The 21,028-nt window shown below is 31.8% G+C and overlaps 1 pseudogene; it reads left to right on the top strand.

Moving 5' to 3' along the window:
• The window catches only part of LOC128162435 (multiple epidermal growth factor-like domains protein 10), a 143,874-nt pseudogene extending 128,907 nt beyond the window's left edge, over positions 1 to 14,967 (top strand).
• The last annotated feature ends 6,061 nt before the right edge of the window (positions 14,968 to 21,028 follow it).

Genomic DNA, 21,028 nt, shown 5'->3' with positions numbered 1-21,028 from the left:
TGTTACTACTCGCTGAATATAAGCTACGTCTATCGACACTGAACTATCGATTAGTGTAAAAAGAATGGACATAATAAATGCAGAAGTCTTATTGAAAGTTACATGCAATCTTGCATTATGAAAAAAATGTAAATAATGCTTATGTATAATTAATTATTTCAACGATTATGGTTTATAAAAATAGCATCACAAAAATACAACGGTACGCATGAACTTACAAAGCGATTGAATAGAATTGTAGATTCAGTACGGGGGGGGGGGGGTCTGCCGTATATGATACACTTATTTTTTTTTAATGTATGTACTAGTATGTTTAAACTATAAACATAAACAAAGACCCGTGTAAAGGAGGGATCAATACCGAAAAAATTAACGTAACTAACGTTCTGTAATGTTGCTATCTTTATAGCCCGCATGTATCACCGAAGAAGGCATTTTATTGTTTATATTTACATCTTTCTCTTAATTAATTAATGAATTGAATTGATCGTAATAGGTAAGTAAAAGTCACTAAAATTGTTAATGTACACCATGCAGTACGTTAGATAAAAGTTGTAGCCAAAGTGTCTTATATGGGAATTTGAGTTTGGCATCATCATGATTACTTCGTGCAATCTGTGATATTTCTTAGGTTGCTGAAGATCGATAAACTGCATGGTTAGAACTGGACCGAGGAGATTTCAGTCCTCTCAGTTTCTATACAGCTGTGAATTACGTCAATTTTCATAAGAAATAGAGGGAATAGTACTAAGTGGATGTAAATTTAAATATATAAATATATGTTGCCATTTTTAAAAAAATCTTTTCTCCAGATTTTTTTGTAGTTGGAACTTTTCAGTGAGACAGTCAAAGCCGATTTTTTTTCACCGATATTTTCATAAGAATTAAGTATTGATAACGTATTAAAGAGAAAAGAAATCGGGAAAATAATTTAACACCATATAACTTCCGAGTTAAAAAAAAACCAGCTATTAATTTTAAACTTGCTTCAGAACTATCAAGATACTTAAAAAATAATATAAGTAAATATGCGATAAAATTTCCGTGTAAAAGGTTGATAAAAAAGAATAAATATTTCTCTTTTTGAAGAGAAAACTTGTGTATGCCCCAAAATTGTGGAAACATAGGCATCGAATTTGACAATCTTTATCTTTGTTTGATACATGTTTGCTAATTTGCCTTACTCTGCAGCTTAAATAACTTTGATGCATTTAAAGGTTGGGGAGAAGTTGATATTTGTTTTATTTAAATATCCTTTATCTATATATTTATCCTTTATCTATATATCTATCTTATTTTCGGGGGGGGGGGGGGTTGGGGGTTGCATTTTGGATTTATCGGAAGTGTATCTGGATTAGCTGCAGAACTTTAACTATATCTGGATTTCAAAATGTTACCTTTCTTTTGTTAAAATTGTAAGAAATCTAGAATTGTAGAAAATTATTAATTAGTTTTACCTTAAAATTAAGACGATGTGAAAGGAAGTATAGAAGAAAACAAATTAATGCAAAACAAAATTTGACGTTCGTGACGTCGTGACGTTTTCGACCAGCTACGTCAAAGTCGTATTAACATGTCTTACTAAAATTGTCATAAAATGCTTAAAACACACAGGATCTTGGATATCTTTGCATATTTGTATTCAGAAAGAGTTAACTAATCGGAATTGACAAAAAAGTAAATTTGTGAAATTTTGACCTTTAGGGCCCTTTTCTCGTGACGGCAGTCTTTTATTATGAGAAAAATATATTTCCCCAAGTACCTATGGCAAACTACTATTAGTTTTCTCTAATGTATTTATATATTTGAAGAAAAAAAATTGTTATTCTCAATTTTCCATTTAAAAAGCTAAAACGTTTTTTGGTAAGATTTTAAAATGACAATCGCTTTATGAAATATCTTCTTGTTGATAAATGAATGGATATACATTTACATTATTGATGCGATTTCTGTCACGAAAATGTGAAGGAGCCAATCAGATAAGAACATGAATTATTCACGAGATCAAAAAATTTCTACGATTTGATCCACGTTTAGCGAGTGCTGACTGATTATGAGTTAAAGGCGTTTGGGTAATTGATGCTTAACTTACTGAATGTTTGGGCTAGTGAGCAGACAGAACACAGAATATGCCATTTTAAAAAAAAAACCAATTAAACCAAACACCACATTTAGTGGTTTACTATGAAAATATCCAGTGTTATTAGATACATTCAAACTTAGCGACATACCCAAGCACGTTTCATTTATAAATACATGCACTTCTTGATATAAATATTTCATTCCACGGGAACACATTTTTAGTGAAAATCATTTTGTCTTACTTAAATCCTCTAGTTATAAATTTTATGTCTCGTTTTACAAAAAGAAAGTTCTTTAAGATGTTTTTGAAGATCAAGCTATTCGTTGAAACGCTAAAATGGCACGCTATGTAGAATGCATTTTTTCTGAAACAACAGCAGAAAATTCTCCAGGTATTGATTTTGATGAAAATAAATACGATTTAAAAATATATATATATGGCAATATTATTTAGAGAGGGATATTACAACTGAAAAATAATTATAACATGTAACTGTTACAAAGATGTTGTGATTTTAAATCATAATAATTAAATGTTCTTAATGTTCTATCATCACACAAAAGTTAGCAGTTTTTTAATATTAAAATTTACATTATCTCAATTTTAGAGACTTCACTGAGAAGATTGAGAGAAGCCTCGGGAATAACAATGAACAGTGATGTTTCGTAGGAAGGGAAGAACAGAAGATAATAGTAAATATCTGTTGTTTATGTTGTTTAATATATGCTTGCATCAGTCTTAGAGGAAATGTGTTTTCTCACAGGTACGTCCAATTTTTTGCTGTTTTATAAACCAATGTTTCTTGTGGAGTTTGATAATTACATGCTTGAGTTGACTCCTACTTATAATACACATAAGAAAAATATAAACAAAATCGCTTATTATCCTATTAATAGAATGTTATATCGCCTTAAGAATGTTTAATAGTAAAAAAATGATTAAATAATGAAAAATAGCCGCTGGAAAAAAACAAAAAAACTTCTATCCATAACTTTAAAAAAGTCACATCATTTCGGTGTGAATGACCTCACTAAGAACAAACGCACACTTTTCTTAGTATACTAAATATACACCGGTTCAATCTTTTGTCAAACGTTCTTAACATAAGGCTTTGAAGTACAATTGTGAATTATCCCTTTTAAGTGTATTGGTGCTTTTTAAGAAATTATGAATGGCGTCGGAAGAAGATATAATTTTTAATGAACCCTGGTGAGTAGACAATGAACTATCTGTTACTTTGATGACAGCAAACACCTGTTTAACATAGGCTTAATTTAGTCTTAGCAGGAATGTCTTCTCCGACAGTTGTTTTCGACTGTTCGACGGAGATAAACATGTTATAACATGTATTTTGTGTTTTGCCTTTTGAAGGTTGATATTTTTAAACTTGAAAAGACTCTTAATATGTTTATATGATTGTGTGCATGGTTTCCTAATCTGCCCGCAACTAAGCTATACATACATATGTAAACATGTAACATTTACTAACAGTGTGATGCGTAGTTGTCTTTGGTAAAGTTCCAATCCATAATTTACAGTAGTCTTTATGAGTTTATTTTAAATGAAGAAGACCAATGTCTTATCGTCATTTAAACTAAAAGTTTTATGTGATAGTTGCACTATAGTGACACAATCGAAAATATATGATTCATATACTACAGTTAAGAAAGGTAGAACATATAAGTATAATATATCACATATAATATTTAAAGCTGCTTGGTCCGATTTATTTGTTATTACCGTATCAAATTTGTGTCCATAAAACCATTTATCTTAGAAAGTTATGGACTTTCTCCTATTTACACAAGCAGAATCAGTCTCCTTTCAAAGTTAGATATATTCAAAGTAAATAAAAATAATTTCTTTTTGGGCAAAAAAAAACCCCAAAAAAACCAAAAATGCATCCCGGGAATGTTTAGAAAAAGAAACTGTTTAGTTTCGTCCCCGGAATGATTGGGGTTATTCAACCCACATGCTTTGCATTGATTGTAAAGAAAGCAAACTTCAGACATATAAGCAAACAAAGCGCACACATGTATAAACACTATAAACCTAAACTCGAACTAGTTTTTGATAAATAAATTCGCCCTTATTAATCGAATTTATTTATCAAAAACTAGTTCGAGTTTAGGTTTATGGTTAGATAATAGTTTCATATCTGTTTGAAACCAGTTCGATGGTTTGAATGTTTAGAACTAAATGGAAAGTAAGTTTAGAAAAATGGCTATCATTGCACTCGCATACCTACTGGATTTGTTCTTGGAATTCGAAGAAGATAATCTTAAGACTCATCTGCATTTGCATGAAAGTCTTTAAATTCTAGTAAACAGTGCAGACATTTTTTTCTTCTAGCAAATCTCACATATTAGGGTATTTGCGAACTCATGGCAAATTGGCTTTTAACACCACATAAATATTATTGAAAAGTGAATGCTGCTATGAAAAAACTATTAATATTCATTTTTCTACACGTATATCAATAGATATCATTTGGTTCACTCAAGGCGTTTGAAAGAAGTTAAAAATGACACTGGTTTCAATTGAAATATGCACCAATTACGTGGTCTTAGCTCAAAAGCCAGACAAATCTTGTTGATTTCAAAGAGCCGTGGTTGAGTGGCCAGCAATGAAATAGACAGGCGATCTTATTACATGCATTACAATGTGTACTAAAACAAAATGTTACGAGCAGATTTTTCAATGAATTTTTTTTTTATCAACCACTTTGAAAAAGTTTCCTTTGACTGTTGTAAATTGCAAAGGGTATTTCTCAGTGTTAGTATTAATGGAATCGCTCCATCTCTTCCACATCATTATTTTGGTCAGTACTATATGTACTATCATAGATCCTTTGAGACACATATGTTTAACAATAGGACGATACCCATATGCTTTGCTGAGTTCAAACGTTGACTAATGTGCCACACTTAAGTATCAACAACTCTCTTTCGAACACCCCTCTTTCCGCCATCTTGAAAGGATTTAAAACCCCTGAAACCGCACTCGGAGGTGGTTTTAGGTTTCCTGGAAAGTTGTTTCAGTTTAAAGCCAATAAATACAAAAACTAGTTTTAGTTTCAAACTAGTTCAAAACCAGTTTTGCAAATAAATGAAAAGTTTGCAAAACCAAATTTAAACCTAAACTAGTTTTTGATCAATAAATTCGCCCTTTGTTATCAAAATTTTGTACGTATTTTTCTTCATTAAAATTTGGCTTAATTGACAGGGAAAACTACTGCAATGTCTATTATTATTCATATACGTAGCATAACCATCGTTTAAAAGCGTGCATAAAATTTGATATAAAATCGGACCAAACAGCTTTAACAGTTTAACAGCAATATTGAAAATTAACATGTATGTATGCTTCATATATTACTTCAACACGTTTAAGAACAACATATATGATGTTGTTTTCACCTATCACTTGGCAACTTCATCATTTTTCAAAGACGTTTTATTTTAACACGCGCACAACTAAAAACTTCCCTTCAAAGAAATATTTAACTGTTAAAACGATGTAAAGAAATGTACTTTCATTGACATATTTTCTCGTCACATTGTAAATATAATATTTAGTTTAAATTTTATATCTGAATATTCTAGTTAGTGCACAGCACGGGATGCCAAGCATTATCGTCTATAAAACAATGGTTTACGTTTAAGTTATCCTAATCATCAGTGTCTTGAAAAGTTTAAACATTATATAATGTCCCAAGATATCAATGCAGCACATTAAATTAATTCTTTAATTATTAAATGTGTAAAAAAAATACAACGAAGCTTTTATGCTGCTCATTTAATAGTATAAACATATCCAAAGCTTTCTTCTTTTAGATATTCATTCTACCTCGTATTGTTTCAATCTATGTGTATTAATAAAATGTCTACGGGAATTTTGAATTGCAAGCGGGATGGAAATATCTGGATATAAAGGTTGAAAAATTGTGCGAAGTATTTGGAGTTAGTACAGAATAAGAAAAAACGTCAATATTTCCCATTAAAAATATTTGTGAGAAATCTATTCGGTTCGCACACTTTTCTTAGTATACTAAATATACACCGTCTCAATCATTTGTCAAACGTTCTTAACATAAGGCTTTGATGTATAATTGTGAATTATTCCTCTTAAGTGTATTGATGCTCTTTAAAGAATGTACTAGAAATTATGAAAGGCGTCGGAAGAAGATATCATTTTAAATGAACCCTGGTGAGTAGACAATGAACTATCTGTTACTTTGATGACAGCAAACACCTGTTTAACATAGGCTTAATTTAGTCTTAGCAGGAATGTCTTCTCCCACAGTTGTTTTCGACTGTTCGACGGAGATAAACATGTTATAACATGTATGTTGTGTTCTGCTTTTTGAAAGTTGATATTTTTAAACTTGAAAAGACTTTTGATATGTTTATATGATTGTGTGCATGGTTTCCTAACCTGCCCGCAACTAAGCTATACATACATATATAAACATGTAACATTTACTTACAGTGTGTTGCGTGGATGTCTTTGGTTAAATTCCAATCAATAATATACAGTAGACTTTATGAGTTTATTTTAAATGACAAAAACAATGTCCTATCGTCATTTGAGCTAGAAGGCTTATGTGATATTTGCACTATAGTGACATAATCGAATAATATATGATTCATATACTACAGTTAAGAAAGCTAGAACATATAAGTATAAACTATCCCATATAATATTTAACAGTTTTAACAGCAATACTGAAAATGAATATATAGGTATGCTTCATATATTACTTCAACACGTTGAAGAACAACATATAATATGATGTTGTTTTCACCTATCATTGACAACTTCATCATATTCCAAAGACGTTTTATTCTAACACGCGCACAACTAAAAACTTCCCTTCAAAGAAATTTTAACGGTTAAGTCGATGTAAAGAAATGTACATTTTCTACTTTCACTGACACATTTTCTCGTCACTTTGTAAATATAATATTTAGTTTAAATTTTATATCTGAATATTCTAGTTAGTGCACAGCACGGGATGCCAAGCATTATCGTCTATAAAAACAATAGTTTAAGGTTAAGTAGTCCTAATCATCAATGCTTTGAAAAGTTTAAACATTATATAATGTCGAAGGATATCAATGCAGCACATGACATGCAGCACATGCAACAATTTAATTTTTTAATTATTAAATGTTAAATAAATACCACAAAGCTTTCATGCTGCTCATTCAATAGTATAAAAAAATCCAAAGCTTTCTTCTTTGAGATATCCATTCTACCTTGTCTCCTTTCAATCCATGTTTATTAATAAGATGTCTACGGGAATTTTGTATTGCAAGCATTTTTCAATTGCAAGCATTTTTCATGCTATCGTATATTAATGCATGAAACATGTATGCGTGTATATATTATATGAAACGATCTTTAACACTATGGTTTTCTTTCATTAATAAAAAGACTTGTATGAAAGAATGTTAAACTACGTGTACTTTAAATATTCACTTTTGCGTGTTGAGAATAACCACGAACACTCGGAACCTCTGTTCCCAGCTTATCGTTCCTGATATTTGTGGATTATTAATATGACACTCAGATTTACTGATGTAAACAATGCAATAAAAACGACTGTAATTCTACAACCGTTTATAAGGTTAGTCTTAGCTTTTTCTGAATGTGAATTATGAATGTGTCTTTACTTTAAGGTGAATTATCTGCCTTTAGAGTTCGTATGACTTGGTTTGACCAGGTCGTTAACGATGAAATTTTTTAGCTTTTTCACAGAATGATATCAAGATGAGTATCAGATGTGAACGAGAACTATCAGTTATCTTTTAAAGAATGTACTGTAGTAAATATTCTAATTAAAGCATCATTGAATCAGATAATTTCCTCTGTGTTTGGTTATTAGATAAAACGTTACGATGATACCGAGTCACGTGACGGATAGGGATTTTTTTAGAGGCTATAAAATGCCGGCGCGCTATTGAACGGAGTTCAGTTGGCGGATAGCTGCAGAAGCGAAAGGAACTCTACGGGTAAGAATTATAGGTCTCATTTGCGGTGTCTCAAATTAATGCAGACGGACCATTTGAGATTTATATATTCTTCGGTACTATACTAGTAAATAATATAAAGCCGAGAGGGTGATTTTAGGCACTAGGTTTCAGACTGCGGTCTGAGATGCTTTGGTTCACCTCACTTGCTGGAACGTAGAGTTTCAGACAAATAAAGGTTTCAAGCACAGAGGGTTAAAAGGAAGATATATTATCTCATTTAATCATATTTGTGATCAAAGTGAAGTGATCTTTATTTAATTATGATAATCAAACTAAACGTAAAGTAACGTGAAGAGAAATTTATATCATTCGTGGTTAGAACCCACAAACCACATTACAGTACCAACATCTTGTACATTTGAGGATCAGAATGTAAATATTTCTCGAATGGCCTGTTTCTGTCAAACAAGACCAAATGTGATGCTAAATGATTTCAGATGGTTGACAGTTTGTTATTGTCATTTGATCATGATTAAAACAATAATAAATATGATGTTTTCATCTTGTTTTATATGCAAATAACGCTTATGAATAACGGGTGTTTAGTAACCTTGAACCAATTGTTAAGATCGAATGTGAAATTCATAGTAGAGTTATATAAAAAAACATTTGTCCGGAGGATATTATCTCTCTCTTTGCTCCAACCTGGTTCATATTTTACCCACACAGTACCTTTGATATCTCTCTCTCTCTCTCTCTCTCTCTCTCTCTCTCTCTCTCTCTCTCTCTCTCTCTCTCTATCTCTCTCTCTCTCTCTCACTAATTTTGCATTCTAAGTCTGCAAAAGGTGAGAAATAAACAATAATCTTATTTGAATAAAAAAGGTATTATTTTTTTTTTAATTCATTAAACAACAGTAAGCTATAACATAACAATAATTTTAATATTATATTGTAAATAACTATATATTATAAATATTATAATGAATATCTGCGACGTTCAATTTCTTGTAAACACAGTCACTTAGCCTTTTTACTGCGTATGAGTAAAAATATTAACCGTCACAACACGTTTTGAATTTATTTTTATTGTAAAAATTAAAGGAAATATTCAGTCTTACATAAGCAATTTGATATGTACTTTTAAAAAAACAATCGTGAAATCATACATATATTTGGTAATAACAAAATCGACACACTTACGGCACTATACCTTTAGGTCCCAAAGTTAACTAAACAAGATGTTGAAATGACTGTTGCATGCATTGCCTCGAGAGAAAAAAAAGCATTTTTCAAATTGTGCTCGCTATTAAATCCTAATAGCTGACGTTTGAGATGCGGGAACGGCGGAAAAATTACGAGGAGAGGGGGCGATATGTCGGCTATGAAAAGGGGATCATAGGGGCGATTTTCCCTGTTTAAAGAGATCAATGGTATTGTGTGGTCAGTCATTGTCGGAATTGAGAATGCAGCTACTAAGGTTTTTTAAAAAAAAGTGTTATCTCTTCTTCCTTGGTTTAAACATTAGATGCCTTGAGAGAATCTGCAATGAAATAAAGAACATGCTAGTCAAGCTTCAATAAACGTGACATGTTGTATGAAGGAGTGAACTCAGCGTCTGGTTATTTAATAGCACTAAACATAAATCATTATAAATGGTCTTGGAATTTATTGATACGGGTGTTCCAATGACGCCATTACATTGTTTTACTTGGGATCAACATACATGTTCTTCGTTTCATCAGTTACATGGCGCTAAAAGACGCTCTTCATCTCCCTTTTTCTCATCTTTTTCTTATTCTCTCATGTTTGCGAACATGCACCAACCTTTTTTTAAAGATTGTGCAAACCAACCCTGTACATAATCGTTTCATATTTAGGTTCTCTATTAAAATAATATTAATGAGGCAATTAATGAATTAAAATTATGATTTAAACAGAATCAATTAAATAAAATAAATGTTTCACACATAGATATTATACATGTAGTAACATGTCTGTGGTTTAAAGGTGACACATTTCCCTCTCAAACAATTTGAACTACCTGTAAACAAGTATTTTGTTTACTTTTATTGCACTGCATGTCTCTAATGGTGATGTTTCCTATTCAAACCAAAACTCCATCACAGCTCGGTCTGATGTTAGGACAATTACGCAGCTTCTTATAACACCTTAACGCTCGATGTAAATTATCCTAAACCACTGTCATTCAATTCTAACATATGCACGTAAAAAATGTAATTCTAAATACTGAAAACATCGAGTAGTTTTGCGCATTTTCACTTATTATTATCTTGTTTTTGCTAACACCCCGACTGACTGTGCAGAAGAGCTTCTCAGATCGCCTCCTGTACGTCGTTTGTCCATCTGTATCAATTCTTTTAGCAATTATTAACATTCTAGTATAATTATTCTGCAATACGGTACTCATTGTTTTTTACGGGCATTTAAGCATTTATTATATAATAATTGATTAAAATAAGTCCTAAAAATCCTGAAGTTAGTCTTGAATAAATTTGAATTTGAACTAATCTACATGCAATGGTTTTAAAATGATATTTAACAAAGATCTTGTTTTTTTTTACAAAGTATAATCAAAAGAAATGTTATATTTGTGCAATATTTGTGCGCCTTAAATATCAAGTCTCATTTCAGAAATGATAATCAATACCTTTCTTATATATTGTGTTACAAAATCAATAAAAAAATTAACTAATCATTTTGCATAAAACATTATATGTACCCATAGCTTGTGAAGGGGAAACATATGGTTTTGGTTGTAAAGAAACGTGGACACTGCCGTGACGTGAACCAGTGCTCCATCAAAAATGGGACTTGCTTAACTGGATGTGATGCTGGTTTTATAGGAGACTTGTGTAAAACTGGTGAGTGAATAGAAAATAAAATTATATTCATTCGTGTTTAAACAATACATTGAAACTGTTGTGTTTAGCAGGAACTACACAAAACTCGCACCATTATCATCCACCCCCCCCCCCATCGACCAGGATTTAGCATCAATGTATTTATTCCACATTTGTTAAAGACAACTCGTCACAACGTGCGTGTCCTAGGCCCTTTAAAACATTTAGGTACAAAACGGCACATGGTGTACTAGCTGTTGTTTGAGTTGTAATTATAGTTTTTGGTTTTGTCTGTTTCCATTCAATGCAACTTATATACTGACCAGAAGAAAAGCAGCTTAGTGTGCATTTATTTTTTTTTTTTGCTTTCTCAGATGAACGTTTTTATTAAGAAACTCCGCAATTTATAAATTATATAAAAAATTAAATACGCAATTCTTTACCCCATGATCCGTTTATAAGTTTTTAAAAATATTTAATATTTAAAGAAAACATAATTCATTGATACACTATTTTTTTTAAATATCTAAATTATATATGTAGCATGTGACAGAGGGTCGTAAGTTGACGACTGCAAAGAAATATGTGGATACTGTCGTGACGTAAACCAGTGTTCAAATATAAATGGGACATGTTTGAATGGGTGCGATGCTGGTTATCTAGGGGACTTGTGTAAAACAAGTACGTGTTTTGTTTTATTATATACATTTAAATACAAAAATATACGTATGTTGTGATCATCATTTTATATTTACTTCTACCAAGCATAATTTCCTCTATTTCTTACGGAAACTTATAGTTAATTCATAGCTCTATAGAAACAGCCAGACTGAAATATACACGCCCTTTTTATCGATTGGTCGAAATCTACAGCGGCTGAAAGTGACAGGACTGAAATTGATACGCCCTATTTATCGATTGGTCTGAACCTACAGCGACCTTAGTAAAATACGGGACTGTACAAAATAATCATGACGATGCCAGACTCAAAGTCTCGCCGGAGACAAGTTGGCTGTTTCTTTTAGCTAACGTACTTTTGTACATTAACAGTAATTAGTGAATTTTACTAACTTTTCATAATAAGTTTATTAATTAGTTAAAGAAAGATGTTAATATGAACAATAAAATGCTTTCTTTGATGATTCATGCAGGTTATGAAGGAAGCGATCATTACAGGAAAAATTTACATAACCCACTAACGCGGGTTATGTATTTTTCCTGCAATGTCGCTACCTTCATATCCCGAATGAATGACCAAAGAAAGCATTTTAATGTTTAAATTATAATACTGATCGCAGTTTAATTTGATATCTATATCAACATTTAGAGGTGTTCTAAATGCATATTACTGATGACGTTTTAAGCTAATGAAGAGTTTGTATGGGTTTCTTAAATTGTGTTTGGGAAGGAAAAAATATTTGAAATATCGTTGTTCTTGCTGAATCAACATTGTCTGTTAACTTTCTCCAATAAACATGTAGTTATTTACAAATAAGTATAGCATTATATGTAAATGTATATACTTAACTTAATCCAAAATTATGGACCACTTTGGTACTTTGTTGATCCAACATTTTCTCATTTTCCATTGTCCTTCTGATAAAAATTGCAGACTATTAAGATCACCTTACATGTACTGTTGATATGAAATATACAATTCAAATGTGATTATCCATGGTTGAGTTCAAACGAATGTCATTGAATAACATTTAACACATTAACTTAATGAGCGTGAACATTTTATACATAGCATAAAATAGAGGGTCGTATGGTTCTGAATGCAATGAAACCTGTGGACATTGTCGTGTCTTAAGCCAGTGTTCCAATATCGATGGTACGTGTTTGACAGGGTGTGGTGCTGATTTTCAAGAGGACTTGTGTAAAACTCGTGTGTTCATAGATAGATCTATATAAAATATATTGCATAAAAATAGATATATGGTACATTCATGTCATATGTAAATGGACTGACTTAGTATGTTGTGATTTGTACTTAGTCTAATTATTTTCATATTTCTGCATGTCAGTTTGCCTTGTTGGATATTTGGACAAGACTGTTCTGAGACTTGTATCAACAGTTACACGTGTGATGGCTGTAACGATGTCAGTGGTTCGTGTGATTATGGCTGCTGTCCTGGCTGGATAGGATACTTCTGTCAAAAAAGTACATATTCTATTTGTTATTTTTGTCCGTGGTATGGTAATCAAAGATTTAATAATTGATTATTAATTATAGAAATAGTATTCAAAGCATTACATAACACTTTTGTTTTGAAATATGACGCTTGGCTCATAAATCGTATATTTACCTCAAAGCAACAATAAGCCATATAAATTATAAAATGTGCCAAGGTATGACTACGTTGATCATTTAATGTGTACCAAGTTGTATTAATGTGGGTACATCGGACGCCAACAAATTGTTCATAGGTTAGTGTTTGCATTTATCTTGTAAAATAAGTAAAGAATTATTTAACACAACAAACACAGCCAAGATAACAGTCAAACATATATTTATTTTTAAGAAAATCACAAACTTAATTCGCGTAAAAATAGATATACAATCGGCTAAGTCAATTTCTGAAGAGAGAAGAAATGGCAACGCAAGTAAGTATGAATATGTGATGTTTTGCAGTTGTTTCTTAAAATTACACACCTATTATTTTAATGTATAGGTAATATTTTTTTCTCTAAAAGTAAGTATTGAATATGATTGTTATATAAAATTTGTATATATGTGAAATACAACCCTGTCATCGCGTTGGTGTTTAACGAAATTCGGCTATTGTAAAACAACGTGGAATAATGCACTCGGTGTACCAGGGTAAGTAGTCACTTTGCTTATCGAATCTATATCATATAGTATTGCCATTTATTGAAATTGTAATTTTATGGAATTTTCACAAATACGACTGTTCTAATGCATGTCAAATAAAGCAAAACGTATAAGTGTGTTGATACTTTGAAGTTGTTTCTTTAATATAAATGAAATAAAAATGTTTGAAAGTCATCCAATGTTTATTAGTTATAACCTAAATGTAAATACGTTTTGAAACTTTGTAAATGTATTGTATTTTTAATTCTATTTGTTTATCATGGGTTTTTTCTTCTCTAACGTTAGATATATTACAATTAAACTATTTGTCAAAACAGGAATAGGATCGGAAAGGGGATATGTCAACTACTTGTCAGAACAGGAATATGACATGAGAGGAGAGAACGGCTAATAGGGTCTAATGTCGTGAAGAAGACAGAAAATGGTGTGAAAAGTGAATTTATCCGATTTGCTACATATTGTACGACTTGTAAACTTTGTGTAGTATTTTTTTTTTAAATAAAATGTGTGAAAGTGTTGAACTAAGTTATTGAAATGTTTAAGACGGAAAATATGGAGCTCCAGCAGTCAGAAAACATTTTAGGTGATTTATGTTTTTGAAAGAATACCGTAACGTGACTATTATAAACATCCCGTAAGAAGATTCAGAGACAGGTGTTCCCCAAAATACAGAGAAATGCTTACTGAAGTATAGATATCTTCTTGTTGACCTTTTTTTTTAGCTTTCACTGTCTTTTGTCTATGAATAAAACAAGGCAATGGAGGTCAGATAATATCAGATACAATCTGGAGAAAGAAAGATGACTGGAAAGAATTGAATTGACATTGTCGTTGCCATTGATCATCATAAGGGGCGTCTTCTGTTGCAAGGCCAAATGCATTGACCGGGGCATGGAGAGGGCAAATGAGTGAGTAAGAGCGCTGTGTCTTAAGTGTATCTTGTATTTTCAGCATTTAACCCTATTACAGGATGAATAACCATCTTTAAATTCTCCTTAAAGATAGCTTAAATGTGGCTTAAAGAGAGCGTAAAGATGGCTTAAAGGCAGCTTAAGACTATCTTTAAGCCACCTTTAAGGACAACTTATAAGTCTTGTAGGTAACTTATATGTTATAGAATTTCGCCCTGTGTATCTTTTTTAAATTTAAAGGAATGCAAGAAAGAAGTAAAGTTCGAAGACTTGGAGTAGACAAAATTGGACGTTAACGAAAAACAAAACCTTACAAAAGGAGTGAGGCAGCTTGTTCTTTTTGAACAACAACGAGTGTTTATGGTTTTGTATTGTATGAATATCATGATTAACACACTATTTCTTTCATTAATTTAAATTTGTCTGCTACTGATGACATATAAGTGGTTCTTTTTTGTTTTGTTTTCTTTTGTTTTTTATTTGTTTAGTTTTTGTTCTCTAAAATCAAATAGAACTTAACACATGATTGTATCAAATAATAACCGGGTGTCATTCTCGAAATTCAACTGGAATAAAGACCTGACTGTTAAATGTATTAACCGCCGACAGATGCACCCCAATCATTTGCATGTAAAATATATTTTTACGACCGAAGTTCTTTAGTATTTTATGCTCTTCCTTTTTTGGGGTTTTAATTTACGTTTTTACTTTTAGCTTTCATTTAGGAATCCTTCTTGTACTCAAAGAACCAATGCCTTTACCTGGACACAACTACTGAACTGTGAACTTATGAAGTTTTCAAAGCAATTACAAAAAAAAATCTATGATTGTGCAATAACGTACAGAATATTTCCTAATCGATGTAGACATTACATTGTATTTCTTTCATCATGATTAGTTTAAGATTAGCTGTAAATAATCTTCGAAAACGACGTTGCACCAGTAACAATTGCAGACTTCCCATTTTTATGTCATCCTCGTAATGCAATGAATGATTGTACAAAAAAGTGTTTATCTGTATATAAAACACGTCATTAAAACCCCTGTCACACCGGAGCGGCGTCTTCATGGCGACCCCGATGCGTCCCTAAATAATGTAAAACACCAAAGTACACGCAGTGGACCTTTTTGGTTAGTTGCGACTACAATGATTTTTTTAAAGAGGCATTATTTAATCATTTCCTGCCCAGAAACTACAAACTTTAGAATTACGTGGTCCAATCTCAAATTTCGATTAAGCCCAATTTGTGTTTTTGAAAATTTATATAATTATGTGAATGTTATTTGATGGAAATTATTAAGGAAATTTTGACAGATTCATGATGGTTTATATGCATAACGTCTTTGTTTCTTCGTGAAAAAAAAGTCTGCATTCAAGTTTGTTCTTAAAGTAACGTGTAAAACAATTTTAAAAAAGTTTTTATGTATAGAATGTGACAAAGGTGGTTATGGTCCTGCGTGCAATGAAACATGCGGACACTGTCGTGACGTACACCAGTGTTCCAATATTGACGGTACATGTTTAACTGGATGTTCTGCTGGTTATCGGGGATACTTGTGTAAAACAGGTGAGTTTGCAAATCAAACTATTCCGTTTATCTACAAATATTCCTTGATAAATAGTTCTTTGTTTTTATCATACACAGATTACCTGTTCCGCAAAATATATGAACAGTTACAGTGTTCGGTAGAAGTACTTATTATACCGACCGCGAGAACGCGGTCATTTACACGGTGGGAGAGTATTGAGAATCTGAGAAGCTATTATGATGCACCACCAATATTAGAAGTATTTATTTACTTTAAACGTTGTCAAGAGAATTTCTCCAGACATTTGTTTAAAACAATATTAGTCGCACCTAAAATTGCTACTACCCTGCATCCAGAAAATAACATGTGTAGATAGAAAAAAAAATTAGATTTACACCACTTTTTTATATGCATGTGAATAAAATATCCTCTCAATGCAATAGTTCGATATCATCTTTCATTCACGTACGAATTGTATTCAACGTTTTGTTCAAAATGAACAATTGGTCATTCTATTGACGCTTGTGTTAATTTATTTCATGTGTTTTATCGCGTCATATGTAAAACTAATTTTTTCCTATATCTTTACAAGACATATTTAACCTGGGTTTAGGTTTAAAGAATATTTTTCGAATGTTTAATTGATAATTTTTTCTTAAACGTAAATATTAGTACCAAAAAAAATTGATAATTGATTATCAGGGGTCTTTTTTGTTTTAAAATCTACACTTCAAAGGGTTTATTTATCAAAGTCCCTCCCCTTCCCCTCTTAAAAAAGGGAAAATTTGCAAAATCCTACAAATGTCCGTTTATCATCTTTTGATTCAATAGAGTGTGACAAAGGAATGCATGGTGATGGCTGCAATGAAACATGTGGACACTGTCGTGATGTAGACTAGTGTTCCAATATCAATGGAACATGTTTAACTGGATGCAGTGGTTGGTTATCAAGGGGAATTGTGCAATGAAGGTGGGTTAACTGATTTAATATAACAAAAATGAAATTCGGTCAAATGAAACCTAATTGTTCTAAATGAGCATTCGCAATTGGATTGCGGACGTTCTTTTCTTTTGACACTTGCCTCAATTTATTTCACATATTTTTTGTTTTGCGTCAAAGGTATTAAACATTTTCGTTTAATTTTTAGACTGTGACAAAGGTATGTATGGTCATGAATGCAATGAAACATGTGGACACTGTAATGTAGACCGATGTTCTCCGATCAACGGAACATGCTTAACTGGATGCGATGCTGGTTATCAGGGAGAATTTTGCATCACCAGTGAGTTCAATTAATGTCTTAAAACAAGAAATCGTTTCCCTGGTTTTATGTTTGAAGAGTAAACAATAACATTTTAAATGTTAAAATTATATGTTTTTCTTAAATGTAAAACAGTTTACAACAACAGATTATTGATAATCAGTTTATTGCTTTTTGATTTCGTTTAAAAATTTATCCTAACAATCCTACAAATGTCTGATTTGAATCATTCTTATCTATAGAGTTTGGCAAAGGAATGTATGGTGATGGCTGCAATGAAACATGTGGACACCGTCGTGATGTAAACAAGTGTTCCAATATCAATGGAACATGTTTAACCGGATGCAGTGTTGGTTATCGGGGATACTTGTGTAAAACAGGTGAGATTGCATGTCAAGCTAGTCCGTTTATCTACTAATATTCGTTGAGGAAAAATCTTTGTTGTGAAACAGTCAAATATATCTGCTTTGTTTGAAAAACAGTTTTTCAAACAATTTGGTAATTTTCAGTCTGACATACAAAACATACATGAATAGTTATAAGCAAAGAATCTTAGTAATTAAAAATTGAAAAAAAGAAATAGGTTATTTATTGAAGTATCACTAAAAAAATTGCAAAACCTCACAAATATCCGTTTTGAATCATTTTAATCAATAGAGTGTGGCAAAGGTACGTTTGGTGATGGCTGTAATGAAACATGTGGACACTGTAGTGACGTAAATCAATGTTCCAATATCAACGGGATATGTTTGACTGGTTGTGATGCTGGTTATCAAGGGGAAATGTGCAATGCAGGTGGGTAAACTTATTCGATATACGCAAAAAAGAAATTCTGCAATCTCAAGATCAGTTGCATATTACTTAAATATCATGATAAACACGTATATTAATATCAAAATATGAACAGTGTTACGTGAATCTGCTACAATGCTTATTTTATCAATACATGGGATTAATTTAAATTTTCACGTAATGTTACGATTGGTTTTAAGAATGATACATACATAATCTGTTTACTGGAAAGAAGCATGTCGTAAATAGAAGCACGAAGCTGAATATTATATCAAAGAAACAAAAATGATCAGGTAAAACAATTAATAATTTTGTATCAATGTCTTTGTAACAATGTGTTTATTGATTTTTTCTTTAAGAAGCATCTTGATAAATACTTGATGTGAAATGTGATGTTCAACATTATTTCAGTGTTTGAGTATTTGTCTTTTAAAATCGGTCAATTACTCTATATGCTTCGTGTAGCCTTCTGTGTTTATACATTGCTAATTTGAGAAAAGAGAGCTAATGTTAATACATGTATTCAAAGAGGTGATTCTTTTTCAATGGGAAATATCACTCTTTAAACGATTTTTCACGTCACTATGACAATATTGACAATAAAGTTCATAATGAAAAACACCGGAGATATGTTTGGTGGACCATCACCATTAAACTGACTTAAAGGAAAAACAAAGGTATGGACACATTTATATTTCCAAAGGTAAGTTGTTTTAAGTTTCTAAGTATTGTCTATTTTGATTGTAATGCTCTTTGTGTAAAAACATTTTACGTTTAAAGTATATTTTTTTTCATCAAGGCTTAAGAAATTAGAAAGTGTTATTACACCATCTTATTGATTTGGAATGCTGGGACACGGTACCGATGATTTAATTTGACCTTGGTTTGACTTTGAACAGTGTGTCATCAATATTCATAAAGTTATTTACAGAAGTATTTTCTCTCAACTATAATTTTGAAATTTGTTTATTTTTTTTTATCAAGTAACGTAAAAAATGATTACATGTGTAAAACTGTTTTTGCGTTGCTGTTTTCCTCGCAAAAAATATTCTATCGCTCTGTGTTTTGCTTTAAAATTTACGAAGACGAGTTTCTTTAAATATATACTAAGTTAATCTAGGCATCTACGAAAAATCAAACGCTAAATTGAAATTTCATTCAAAAATATGTTATATTGCTTTTCATTCCAATATAAGCTTAAATATTTTAAACCCCTTAAACAATGGGAATTGAAAATTACGGGTGGTGGGGTCAATATTTTGCGGCCATATTTCGAACCCCCTCTCTGATAGCACTGAAAATCAGCGGGAGGTTCGAATTCAATAGCCATAATATTTTGAACCACGGGTTTAATATTTTTTAAGGGCGTTGGGGTTCAATATTTTGCAGCGAAATATTTAACCCTGGTTCAAGATATCGCATACTATTTCAAATCCGGGTGCAAAATTGTCAAAATATAAGATGCCACCCGTAATAAATGAAAATCAAATAAAATGCGCTACGCGCGGTTCGGAAGGGGGGGGGGGGTCGCTTCTAAGCATGATGTTGCAGAAGAAGAAAAAAACATTTTCTATTGTCACAATTATTTCCTGAAGTTATTTTTAACCAAGTAAAAATAGATAATGTTGAATTAAGGAATAAGGAATCATTCTTTGAGTAATATGAGGTGATATGGTCGGGGTGTTCAATCCAATAAAGCCCGAAGTTCAAACGGTTTAGAATAGATTTGATCATGACTGACTGCATTTGATCACCTCATAATATTCGAAGACAAAGGCATTGAAAAATGTAAATTTAATTTAATTAAAATCAATAACAGTGTAAATGACATGTAATATTCGACTACAAGTCCCAAGACTCAATTCTATGGAAATGACTATAACCACGAAGCAAATTTTCTTGCGATTTTTACTGCGAACCTGATAGAGTCAAAGAAACCACGTAATCTAGATTCAGATGATAATAACACTCTCAGGGGTGTAAAAGTTCGTACAAAATTTGGAATTGGGTAATGAAGATTTTTCTGAATTGGGTCCGTCAAAGATGCAGCAAAATATGACCGACCTGTGACAGTAACATGCGATGCAAATAACTCAAAAGTAAGAGAAATAGTTGAAACTGATGTCAGATACACGATTTGTGATGTTATCAAAACTGTTGGCAAATCGCTATTGCGAGTGCATTTCATTTTGAAGCATATTTTAAAAGTCAGAAAGATTTTTACCAGAAAGATATGGATACCATATTTATTGATAGATGACCAAAAACGGACACTAGTATTAGCCTCAATGCAACTGCTAAAATTAATTCTAAACTAAATCAAAGCAATAAGAAAAAAGGGAAATTAAATATGGCCAACTAAACACAGAAAGCATGTAGTTGCCAAAAGAATTATAAGCAATTAAAAAGCTCTTTATTGCATATTCTTATCATGTGATGGTATAGCCGTACACATTCCGGTGCATGCCGAAGGTCGAAAGTGTTATAGGTTGTAAAACCGAGAAGTTAAATTAAAATGGCTAAGACGTGTGATCAATATGGCCATGTTTCAGGATTTATGCATAAAATGTTCTACATACTTTATGACAATGCTCCATCTCATACATCCGAGGATGTGAAGCAGTTTTGAAGTCGAAGAAGGTTACCGTCTTGCCACACCTACCATGCCCTCAACACCTAGTTCCATGGGACTTTCCTTTTTCCAAAATTTAAAAAGTTATCTGGTCGTCGTTATAAATCCCGATAAGCCCTTGACCCAGCCATCAGTCAGTGC

The sequence above is a fragment of the Crassostrea angulata genome, chromosome 9, assembly GCF_025612915.1.
Source record: "Crassostrea angulata isolate pt1a10 chromosome 9, ASM2561291v2, whole genome shotgun sequence".
In the NCBI taxonomy this organism is placed as follows: Eukaryota; Metazoa; Mollusca; class Bivalvia; order Ostreida; family Ostreidae; genus Magallana; species Magallana angulata.
The sequence above is the reverse complement of the archived record's forward strand: the minus strand, read 5'-3'. Positions and strand labels throughout refer to the sequence as shown.